At 47.3% G+C, this 11,888-nt stretch overlaps 1 pseudogene; it reads right to left on the minus strand.

The window, feature by feature from the left end:
- Positions 1-1,068: 1,068 nt before the first annotated feature.
- LOC112643495 (metal transporter CNNM3-like) lies at positions 1,069-7,459 on the minus strand (annotated as a pseudogene).
- Between the last annotated feature and the right edge of the window lie 4,429 nt (positions 7,460-11,888).

The raw sequence follows: 11,888 nt of genomic DNA on the forward strand, positions 1-11,888 counted from the left end.
TGGGGATACCAGATACACGAAAGAAGGGTCGTTTGCATCAGCAAAGCCAGCAAGTGCAACTGCTCTTCCTGAAGCCTGTGGGTTCCGCTGCCACAGGGAACATGGGGTCGGGGCAAACGGACTGCCAAGTGCTTACGTGCTCCCATATACCCGGCCCCAGGAGCCCTGCACTCCACAGATCAGTCTGCAGGGGGCAATCGGCCTGCGGAAAGGGGGCTAGGCCATAGCTCTCGTAGCTTCACGTCAGATAGTCCAACAATATGGATGGAAGTAGGATTCCAAGTATGGAAAACAAGGGATTACGGCATAGCAAAGCCAAGGAGAAAGGCATGGTTTCCAAACAATTTGCTTTCATCGGACACTGTTGCCTCTCAGACATTTGTATGGAATAGCAAAACAGATAAACTCCTAACCAGGCAAAATACACTTACATGTGTTTATGTTCACTTGCTTAGAGCTGAACCATTGGTAAGCACCACCCCAAAAAATGAAAGTGTTTGAAATCCAACTGTTCAAACATTTCTATAGTGTTTGCTGGACAATGGTATGGAATTTGAGAAAAGCAGGTGACAATTATCAAAGAAGCATTTTGGCCATCTTAGTAAAAGAATCATAGTTCTTAACTCTTCTGGGTCACAGCCCCCTTTGAAAACTTGCTGGCAAAAAAAAAAAACAAAACAAAACTTGCTGGTGATGGATCCTCATTCCCCAAAAATTCACACTCCCACTATTTCTGCATACAATTTCAAGGAGTTTAGGGGGATCTCCAACTTCAATCCAAGGTTCCCAGGTTCAAAATCCAAGAACTGGGCAATTGCTAACTTTTCATACAACTCAAAAAAAAAAAAAAACCCGTTTGCAAACAATAATCATCCCTTACATACATACCAACGCTTTATACTTCACAAACATTGATAGGCAGAGTAGGAAACTGAGGTGCAAATTACAGAGTGATTTGCCTAAGGTCACTCGGCCAGCTGGTGGCTAGGCGGGGAAGCAAACCCAGCTCTTCAGACTCCGGGGCTTGTCTCCCCACCCTGGAGTTGCCACCAGAGCTCCCACCCCTCACTAAGGGGGCATAAGGAGAAAAAGGCAATGTAGAAAGCCCACCACCAACCATCCCCCGGCGCCCTCTTGCTCCCCCAACTGGGTCTGGGCTCAAGTGGCCAGGAGTGCATTGAGGTACTGCAGCAGCATGACCTTGATGAACTGCAGGTCGGAGAGGGCCCTCACGGTGTAGTCAGGACAGTATGCAGCCAAGCAAGCACCATCAGCTGGCTCTGGCTGCAGGTCGTGGTGGAAGGACTGGAGCGAGGACACTGGGGACTGGTGAACCCAGGACGGCATTGTCAAGGTGGACACTCCGTAGTAGGTGAAGGCTCCATTCTCGAACTTCAGGCCCTCTTTCCCGATCTCCACCTCAACCCTGCCCTGCAGAATGAGAATGAAATAATCCACCGGCTGGCTGCGCTGGTACAGGTAATGGTGTGCAGCCAGACGGTTGCTCTCGTCAAACCTCACTTCCTGGTTGACGCTGGGAGGTGCAGCAGGACCTTCTGGGAGATTCGCAGGGGGCTGAATACATCCATCTCCCGAGACAGGAAGCGCTGGGTGGCCAAGAGCAGCTGAGGTGAGATTTTCACTTTATATTCATCGTCAGACACCTTGAATAAGGAGAATTCCTCTTTTCGCCGGAGGGGGACACTCAGAGGAGCAGGCTTCTTCCTGACGGTGGCATCTCGGTAGTCCTCAGACTCATCCAGGATCTCAGACTTGATGATCTCCTCAATGACGTCCTCCAGGGTGACGAGGCCCAGCACCTCGTAGAAGGGGTCACCTTCACCCTCGTTCACCTTCTGCGCGATGGCCAGGTGAGACTTCCCTCATTTGAACTCCTCCAGGACGGCGTCCAGCTTGGGGTCGTTGAAGACGAAGTGGAGCGGATGGTTGTAAAAGCGGGTGATGGCGCTGAGCGGCGTGCAGTCTTCGGGATCCACGAAGGCCAAGTCCTTGAGGTACAGCATGTCCACGATGTTGGAGCGCTCCCCCTCATACACCGGGATGCGCGTGTGGCCACTCTGCATGATGCTGGCCAGGACGCCGAAGTCCAGCATGAAGCAGTCCTCGAGCGGCGTGAGCACATCCTCCACGGTCTGACAGCACAGCACGCCCTTGCTGAGGTCGCTATAGGTCGCCGCCGCCGCGGGCCAGCTCCAGCACGCGCTCGGGCAGCCGCCCGGGCCGCGCCGCCAGCTCCAGCAGCTGGCCCACGGGCAGCGCCACCGGCAGGGTCAGCAGCGCGCGCGGCGCCAGCGCCCACTCACGGCGGCCGGCACCACCTCGCCCACGAGGAACACGAGCCCCGCGCTGCCCAGCACAGCGGGCACGGCATGCTGGCCGGCCGCGCGGTACAGCAGCACCGCCTGCGCCAGGCTGGCCAGCAGCAACAGCGCGCCCAGGGCGCAGCCGGCCCAGCACCCCGCGGGCTCCAGGCGCCGCGCCTCTGCACGCTCGGCCTCCGTGCGGCTCTCGCGCAGCCCCTGCACCTCGGCGGGCACCAGCGCTAGCGTGCTCAGCAGCAGGCCCCACGCCAGCGCCGCCAGCGCCAGCAGCCCCGCCGCCCCCAGGCCGAGCGCCCAGCGCGGCGCCGCCTCCTCCGCGGCCGCGCCGCCCGGCTCCACGCGCACGGCCAGCAGCGCCTCGGCGCGCAGGCGCAGTAGCGCGCGCCACTCGCCCGCGCCACTCGCCCGCGCCACTCGCCCGCGCCACTCGCCCGCGCCACTCGCCCGCGCCACTCGCCCGCGCCACTCGCCCGCGCCACTCGCCCACCCTCGGGGCAGCCCGCCCCCTCGGGGCCGCCCAGGACCAGGAGCTGTTGGCCAAGCCCGAGCGGAAGAGGCGCAGGCGGAAGGCGGCCTCCGGCGGCCCGCGCCTCTCCTCCACGCGCCCACCCCGCGTCCGCATTTCCATCTTTCTCCAGACAGACGCCCAGCCCTCGATGCCCAGGCACAGCGCCGCGGGCAACCAGCCTAGACGAGCCGCCCCGCCGCCATCGCCTGCTGCCCCCTCTCCTTCTGGAAATAGTTATGACAGTTAACAAAGACACAGTAACACAGACCAGCGCGCAAAACAGGTAACAAGAACACGGTAACAGACAAACCTTCCAGGGCGGCCGCGGAGACAAAACAGAAAGTAACCCGAAGGGCTGGCAGCCGGCCCTCCTCATAGACGAGGACCCCGTCCTCCTACAGATGAGGACCTCCGTCCTCCAGGCAGGGGCAAGGGACGACTCCTCAAGACCCCCGGTCGACGGCCCGCCAGCGCGTCCGCCTAAGCCAATGCCGACCTAATACAGATTGGAATTCCTACAGGTTAGAGCTCTCAGAGAATATGCGCGCAAAAGGTGGAAAAAGTTGAGTGCACTCACCACGCGTGAAACCCTCCGGATAGGGTCCTGGGGGTCCCTCGGATCCCGGAGGAGCCCCCAAATGTTGTGCCCAAGATCGCGAATCCGAGAAACCACCAAGGAGCCGACACCGATGCAAACACACGACGGTTTACTTACAAGCTCGAGCTTGGGTCCAAGTAAACTCGACACTGGGGAGCAGGGACTTGGACCCTGAGACCAAGAGGCATAGCAGCTTTATAGGGACCAGTGGCCAATGGGGTACGCAGAAAGTTGCACAGTCATGTGGGTCCACAAGCAGGTGGCCGATTGAATTACATTTTACCCTAAAGTATCCATTTGAACTGGCCTATCACTGAGCGGATTTCCGATTAGGGTATGCCCTGGTCTTGACTAGGGTGGGGCAGTGCCCTAAGCAGGTCAGCACAAGGCGGGTACAGCACAAAATGGAGTCAGTCCTGCTCTGCTTGTCCAGGGGTAGGGGATTTTTGTTAAATTTCCTGGGTCCCACACCCTCTCCCTAGGCAATTTACAGACTGGAAGATCCCTGTACCTCCATGAGCCAATACACTAAATACAGTATTTCCTCAGTTCTAAGATCACCTATTCTAGTACCCGTTATCAATTTACTAACAACTTTGGGGCAGGCATGGTTGCTCTGGGCTGCAATGATTGGCAAGCCTGCTTTGGCATGAATTGCAAGATGCATCCTGATTTTAGAAATATTAATATGTGAAGACCGTGTATCTCTCAACTGAGGGATACTTTAAATACCCGTTTATTGGTCTTGTTCCACATGTCTCATCTGCAGCCTGTTGGTTTCAGTATTTTTATATAGTTGTGCAGTGGATGTGTTACCTAGAGTCACCACCCTGAGGTGATGATTCATTCCCTCAGCTAAAGCCCTGCTTCCCTCAGCTATACTGAGTGTTGGCCGCCAACAGCCCTTAAGGGAATACTTTCCTATGATCTGCCTCTGGCTCAGAAGAGACACTTTTCCCAAATTCATGCCCCTTTCCTGGAATGCCTTGCATCCAATGACTGTTGGGCCCAAGGTATGAAAGCTCAGCCCTCTGAGAACCCTTTCCACTCCAGAGCTGTCTGGGGGTTGGCTAAGGCCTTTGTTGAGATTGCCTGGCTGCTCAGCTTCTCCCTCTACCCAATCTTGCTTGGAGGATCCCCTCCATGGATGTAGATCCTGAGAGGACTCCCCAGCAGAACTCCACCATGCAAATCCCTCAGAGCCTGCTCCCTGGGATGTCACCCTGGGATACAGCTGAATTTCAGACTTTGGCCTCTCCTTTCATGCTAAAGGAATCGGCACTTAAGGTTTTTAGGCCTGAGAATATCATCCCTCTCAGTGTAGAAATGAAAACATCATAGCTGAAGCTTTGGCTTACTTCCTAAGGCTCAGGGCTGGTGTTTTTCTGGGCCAAAGCCATTCTCTGGGTTCCTGAAGATGTGACTCAGAAGCAGGCTACCATCCTGTTATACCACTGATGTGACATCTGACTTCTTCAAATTATTTACTGTCTCTGAGCTTTCATATCCTACTGTGTAAAATGAGGATAAATGAGAGAATTGCTGGAAAGCATTTAGCACAGGCCTGGCATGTGGCAGGGACTCAAGAAACATTCGTTCCCATTCCGTCATCTGGCTTCACCCACTTTGCTCTGAACATCTTATGTAGGGTCAGGGAAATGGGCTCGGCCTGGCTCAGAGAGGTTGCCAGTTGGGGCCTGCAGTGAAGGATGGATGCAACCAGACAAGACTTTCAAGGTGTGGCACACCATGCCGGGTCCCAGCCACAGGGAAGAGACCACTGCATTCAATGACCCAAGAGGCGCTGAGGGGAAAGCTCAGGCTGCCTCTGGTTCCCTTGGGAACTGGAGGTTGTGTCCGGATGTGTCCCCTTTCTGCTTTCATCTGGGAATGAGCTGGTGGAGAATTTTCCCCTCCAAGCCTCTGCTCCTCCTCCGCCCCTCCCCCCTCCACCCCACCAGTTCTCTGGGCAACCCTGGTTAGAAGTTTGGGCCTTTCTTTCTGCACACAATTGACATGGAGCTCCTGAATCTGGTCCATTCAAACACCACATGGAACACTGTTTTTGTCACTCAGCTTCTAGAAACATGATCTTATCCAACACAGACAAAATGGATCTGGCTCATCTTCTCCCAGTGACAGTGTGCTTCCTCTTGTGGCATGGCGTTTTCTGTAACTTTTAGATTTAACATTTCAAATTATTTTTAATGGGGGCTCCTATAGATGCTGGGTTCTGGTTATTTTTTTCCCAAATGCTGAAAGGTTTGATTCTTCCATCTATCCATCAACAAATCGCATTGAATGACGGTGCTCAGTGACCCAGGATGCCACTGGAGACAAAACAGACCATACATATTTTCTGGTCTCCTTGGAAAATTAGTGCAAACACTTTCATCACTGCAGAGAAGGAAAATATGCACCGGGAGGTAAAGATTTGCTTTGTTTTGTTTTCCTAAGAAGAAATTTCCCTCTCCTCCAAACAGTGAAATTCATATTGTTCTTGTCTGCAAATCAACCAGCTCACTCATTTTCTGTAAGCCAAGACCCTTGTTTCTCTCCACCTCATCATCATACGTATTCTAGGATCACAATCTTTCTCCCTCCAGGAAACTGTTTGGAATTCATTCTGGTTTTGCCCTGTCTTGTTAAAAGTAGCATTTAAAATATTTTAACTCAATTTCTTACCCCATCTGTCCTCCTTTTTCTAACCCCATTTTAAAGAATCTCCTTTGCTTTATGAACAACCTGCTTTTAATTCGCTGGAAAACTGGTTGGGTCGCTCAGCCCCTTTTCTCTCCTCCTGCTAAATTTTCCCTTTTATGAGGAGATACAATCTAGCCCTCTGGAAATGAAGCAGGAAGAGAACCAGGAGCTCCGGACCTCACTGCAGCCCTCACTTTGGGCTGTCTGTGAAGTCGTCTTCTCTGTGAGGTGGGGAGGACAACTAATCTCTTCCTACACAGAAGTGGTGCCTGAGTGCTTTAAGATGAAAATGTTTGTGTACAGGGTGGTCTATTTAAAACAGTTCCCTTATGATGCAATGCAACTTGAAAAGGAAACTCAGATGACTTACCCAGTTAATAATATTTAGCATTGAGGAATCTTGCTTAGAACACCCAGCAGAATATTTTATGATTCCTTAAGAGTTCACACTCTGCCTAGAGCTTTAATCAAGGCAACATATCGAAGACTGACATTCAGTTTCACTTGTGTAAGTTTGGAGAAGAGGAGATCGAGTTTAACAACAATTCAAGAGAAAAGGACTTCGGGAACTGAGGAGACTTCGATCCAGATAAGGTATTCGTGCAACCTATTTTTTTCAAACAGCTAATAAAATGTTGGGATGTATTAATGAAAGCCTAATGTCTCAAACAAAGGAGGTCATGATCCCATAGTACTCTTTTGATGGTCAAGGCCATATTTGGAGTATTTTTTGTTATACGCGATGAATTTTTAAAATGTATATCAAAAAAGCATCCAATGAAGACAACCTGAAAAATGAAAGATCTGGAAACCACACAAAATACTCATTTTTAGATAAGCTAGGAGAACAAGGTTCAGAGTTAAGCAGAATTGAGTTTCAGGCCCAGCTCTATAATTTACCAGCTTTGACCTTGGACAAGTCACTTAACCCTGCCTCTGTGTCATCATCTATAAAAATGGGGATAAAAAAAATGGGGATAAAAACACCCATATCACAAGGTGATTCTGTGGATTAAATAAGATCATCATGTGTACCTTGTGCTCAATGCCTGGCATATAACATGAGCTCAATAAATACTAGTGTTATTGTTAACACTGACAACAAAAATAGTTATTATGATATTGCCTTGTAGTTGTGCAGCATTTTCAGTTTCTAAATTGACTTTATAGCATTATGTTTTCTAATATTCACATTTAATGCGAGTTAGGCATTATTCTCATTTTCAGAAGTAGAGAACCTCATGGTCTCCACTGGATCCTTTGCTTTATGCTCAGCTACCAAGAGTCAATCGCCTCCGCCACCGCCATACAGTCCTCACAACCAGAGCAGCATCTCAGCACCTGGCAGCTGATGGAGGATGCCACCTACACCTGAGGAGAGGGCTGTGGTGAGCCCCTGAGGGAGGGTCCCTGACAACAGATTTGGCCAGTCATTGTGACCACAGAGCCTCTGGTCAACCCAGTCTTTTTGTGAATAGCTGTGTCTGTAAGTAATAAGCTGTATCTATAGGATCACTGTGCATTAATGTCATGCTTATTTCCTTGAGAAAGGAGAGCCCCAACTTGGGCAGCTGCGGAGCCTTGAGCAAGTGATCTAACTTCTATACATCAGTTTCCTCGGCAGAAAAACAGAGACTTCCTGTATCAGGCAGTTTATGAAGCAAGTGTGGAATGACATCAAAGTCTTCTGAAAAATCTAGAGAGTGCCCACAACAGCCTTGCTAAAGTAACTTCAAAGCAGATGATACTAGCTTCTAAACATCAAAAATTCTGTAAGTCAAGGCTACATTAACTATAGCAGACTTGCATAAGTCACTAGGTGGATATTCACCATCAGACATTCATAAATGGAATCACTACTGGCCCAGGAACTTTACCTGAACTGGAGGCCCCCACCTTTTCTCCTGAGCCCAGAGCCTTCTAGCACAGCAGCTTGGCTCTCTAAGCCCTGCCTTGGCCACCCACCCTAAACTTGGGTGGCCAGGGCCCCTTGCTTAGCCTACCCCTTCTATTTGGGGACCCCTGGACTTTTCTGGCATACTGGTGTTTCACCCTACCTCAGCCCTTTTGCATTTCTGGTTTAGGCACCCTTCTTACTTCTGGTCATTTTTATGGCACAAGCTCTGACCCCCCACTCAGGCCAGTTTTCTGTCCCTAGGGCAGGGAGCAAAGGGATTCAAATCCCACTGACCACCTTCACCTTAAATGGCACCTCAAGGTCACAGCATCTCTGGAATTGAGGTCTGAACCTGAAAGTGACATCTAGGGGAAAGCTCATGACATTGGCCTTGGCAATGATCTCATGGATAAAAGACAAAAGCACAGGCAACAAAATCAGAAATAAACAAGTGAGTCCACATCAAACTAAAACATGTCTGCACAAAAAAGAAATAATTAAAGGAGTAAAAAAGCAGCCTACAGAATGGGAGGAAATATTTGCATATTATGTATCCAACAAGAGGTTTAGTTCCAAAATACATAACTATAACTCAAAAACAAAAACTCTAATAACCCCATTAAAAAATGGGCAAGGGGCGCCTGGGTGGCTCAATCAGTTAAGTGTCTGCCTTTAGCTCAGGACACGATCCCAGGGTCCTGGATTTGAGTCCTACATCGGGCTCCCTGCTCAGCAGGAAGTCTGCTTCTCCTTCTGCCCCTTTCCCCTATTCTCTCAAATAAATTTTAAAAATTTAAATAAATAAATAAATAAACAAACAAACAAACAAACAAATAAATAAATAAAATCCTTTTAAAAATAAATAAAAAATAAATTTAAAATGGGTTAAGGACTTGAACAGACGTTTCTCCAAAGAAGACATCCAAATAGCTAACAAGTATGTGAAAAGATGCTCAACATCACTCATCGGAGAAATGCAAACCAAAGCCACAATGGGTTAAGGGGGCTATTTTGTAACCTGTGCGTGGGAATGCAAAAGAGTACACAGCTATGGAAAACAGAAGGTTCCTCAAAAGATTAAAAATAAGAACTACCACATGATCCAACAATCCCACTTCTGGATGTTTATCCAAAAGAATTGAAATCAAGATCTTGAAGAGATAGTAACATTGCCATGTTCATTACAGCACTATTCACACTAAGATATGGAAACAACATAAATGTCCACTGATGGATGAATGGACAAAACAAAGTGGCATATACCTACAGTGGAATATTATTCAGCCCTAAAAATTGAGGAAATCCTGTACATGTGACAACATTGGATGTTATCTATTATGTAATGCTAAGTGAAATAGACCAGTCACAGACAAATATGCATTATTATCTAAAAAAAATCAAACTTACAGAAGCAAAGAATAGAATTATGGTTCTATTCTTCCCTCTGTCCTTTCTCCCACTAGTGCACTCATGTGCATGCTCTCTCTCTCTCTCAAATAAATAAATAAAAAAAAAGAAAGAAAGAAGAAAAGAAAGAAAAAGAAGAAAGAAAGAAAGAAAGAAAGAAAGAAAGAAAGAAGAAAGAAAGAAAGAAAGAAAGAAAGAAAGAAAGAAAGAAAGAAAGAAAGAAAGAAAGAAAAGAAAAGAAAGAAAGAAAGAAAGAAAGAAAGTCCACAATTTCCAAAAGATGGTGAGTTAGCAGGACCTGCTGGTGCTGGTGTCCATCTAATATCCACTCACTCCTTCCTCCTTACCATCAGCCTGAGACTTTATCTGGGCTGCTCTGGGCCCAGAAATCACTCACTTTTCTCTGCATCTAGGAATAGTCACATAACCCAGTTTTAACTGAAAAGATATGAGCAGAAGTCACTGGATGGGTTTTAACTTCATTCTTACTATGATCGTCTTCTATTATATGGTTGTAGCGACAGAAGTTTGTATGAAGCATGAATTCAAGCATTTTTCCTACCTAAGCCAACTAATACAGAACTAAAGATCATGAAGTCCAGGTGGGCAAACACCTGGAAATAGCGTATTGGACAGAATCCCTCTCCCCTTTGCCCTCATCACAAAAATGTACAACTGTGGTTAGGACTGCAAATTTGGGGGTCTTTTCAATTGATCTAGACAAAGCAGTGGGAAGGGAGACCAAGGGAGTAGACCAAGGGAAGGGAGGCAGGTGAGATGAGTCTTTTCCTCTCCTAAATTTGGTAGTTCTGAATGTCACAAAGGTCCTTTGTTTAAGAACACTGCATGTTCCAAGCTATTCCTGGAATTTTTTAAATGGCTTCCATTTTCCTGGAGGAGTAGCTTGTAATGATCTGCTTGGCTCTCTGCCTTTATGGCCCTCTACTGGAGTCACTTAACACCCCCCCCCCCCCCACTTGCAGATTCAGCCCTGCTCCCAACCCTGTCTTCAGGCAGAGGGAAGGCACAACTACTGTTTCTCCTGCTTGTTTTTAGTGGTCTCTAGCCCATCCCTGCAAGGATCCCTGTTAGTCTCTGGTAAAGATGGGCATTTACTCCTGGGTAGAAACAAACAAACAAAGATGTATTATTTTTAAGTGTCTGTTTGTGAACATAAAACAAAGGTGAAATCTTAAAAAATAAGTATTCCCAAGCACTTGCCAAGCATCAGCACTCCCAGGTGGTCAAGACATTCAGTGCATGGGGATCTTCTGCTTTCAATTGGTCACCGGAGGCTTAGGGGATCCTTTAGGGTTTATCCCAATTTTCCAGGAAATATCCCATTAAAAGGGAGAAAAAATACTTAAAAAATATAATTCTGTGAAGCCTCCATTATACAACCCTTAACATATAGCCTCTTCCTTTCAGAGCTTACAGATTTCCATACTATCCTATTTTCCTATCCTATCCTATTCAGACTGGTCAAAATTGTGCTTCTTTATATTCTTATTATATATAATAAGTATATATAATAAGTGCTTATTATATATAATTGTGCTTCTTTATATTATATATATAATATATATATATATAATTGAAAGAAAGTAATTTGATGAAATTTAACAGCCTAATGAATTAAGCTGAGGAAAATGCAGAAGGCTTTAATAACAGCAAACCTATTGAAATGAAAGAGCCTATACATTGTTCTACTGACAGACTTACTAGCAGAGCAAACCAGATGTAGGTTGCCAAGGGAAGTTCAGCTTGTAAATTGTAAGAAAAGAATATATTGCCAGGCTCTGCTGGGCTCTGTTATTTCGTCATTAAAATGCACTGTCAATCAGGTTGAAAAGAAATGTCTAATTAACACCATAGGGCACCAAAAAATTTGGTGTCAGAAACTCAGCTCCTAGCCCCCTTTACAACTGTATCTCTCTGAGCGACTCCATTCCTCTCTTTCAACCCTCCCCCCACCATGGGACCCCTCCCCCAAATCCTAGTTTCTTGTGATCAAAAGCATCAGAGAAATTGCAAAATGCATTGCATCACACAATTCAGTCTTTGTAGCTATGAATCAACTAGAACTAAAATTTCCAACAGCCTCTCTCCTTTGTATGCCCAGTATCCACACAAGGACTCAAATACAATGGAACATAACAAAACCCAACAGGTTCCATCTTGAGATCTCTCCTTCCAAGATGTGGAAGAATGAAAAGAGTTCTCACCCGGCAGAGTCTCGTCCTGGCTTTACCACCAAACTGCTTTTGTGACTTGGGGGATGTCCCTTCATACTGCTGAGCCTCAGCTTCATCACTCATAAAATAGAATAAGGTAATAAAAGGTCTTGTCAGTCCATTTGAGGATTGCTTCAAGGATCAGATAAGACAAGGTGTATAGATGGGCTTTGTAATATTTAGTGCGTGATTATTATTG

The sequence above is a fragment of the Canis lupus genome, chromosome 1 (assembly GCF_003254725.2).
Source record: "Canis lupus dingo isolate Sandy chromosome 1, ASM325472v2, whole genome shotgun sequence".
Lineage (NCBI taxonomy): Eukaryota > Metazoa > Chordata > Mammalia > Carnivora > Canidae > Canis > Canis lupus.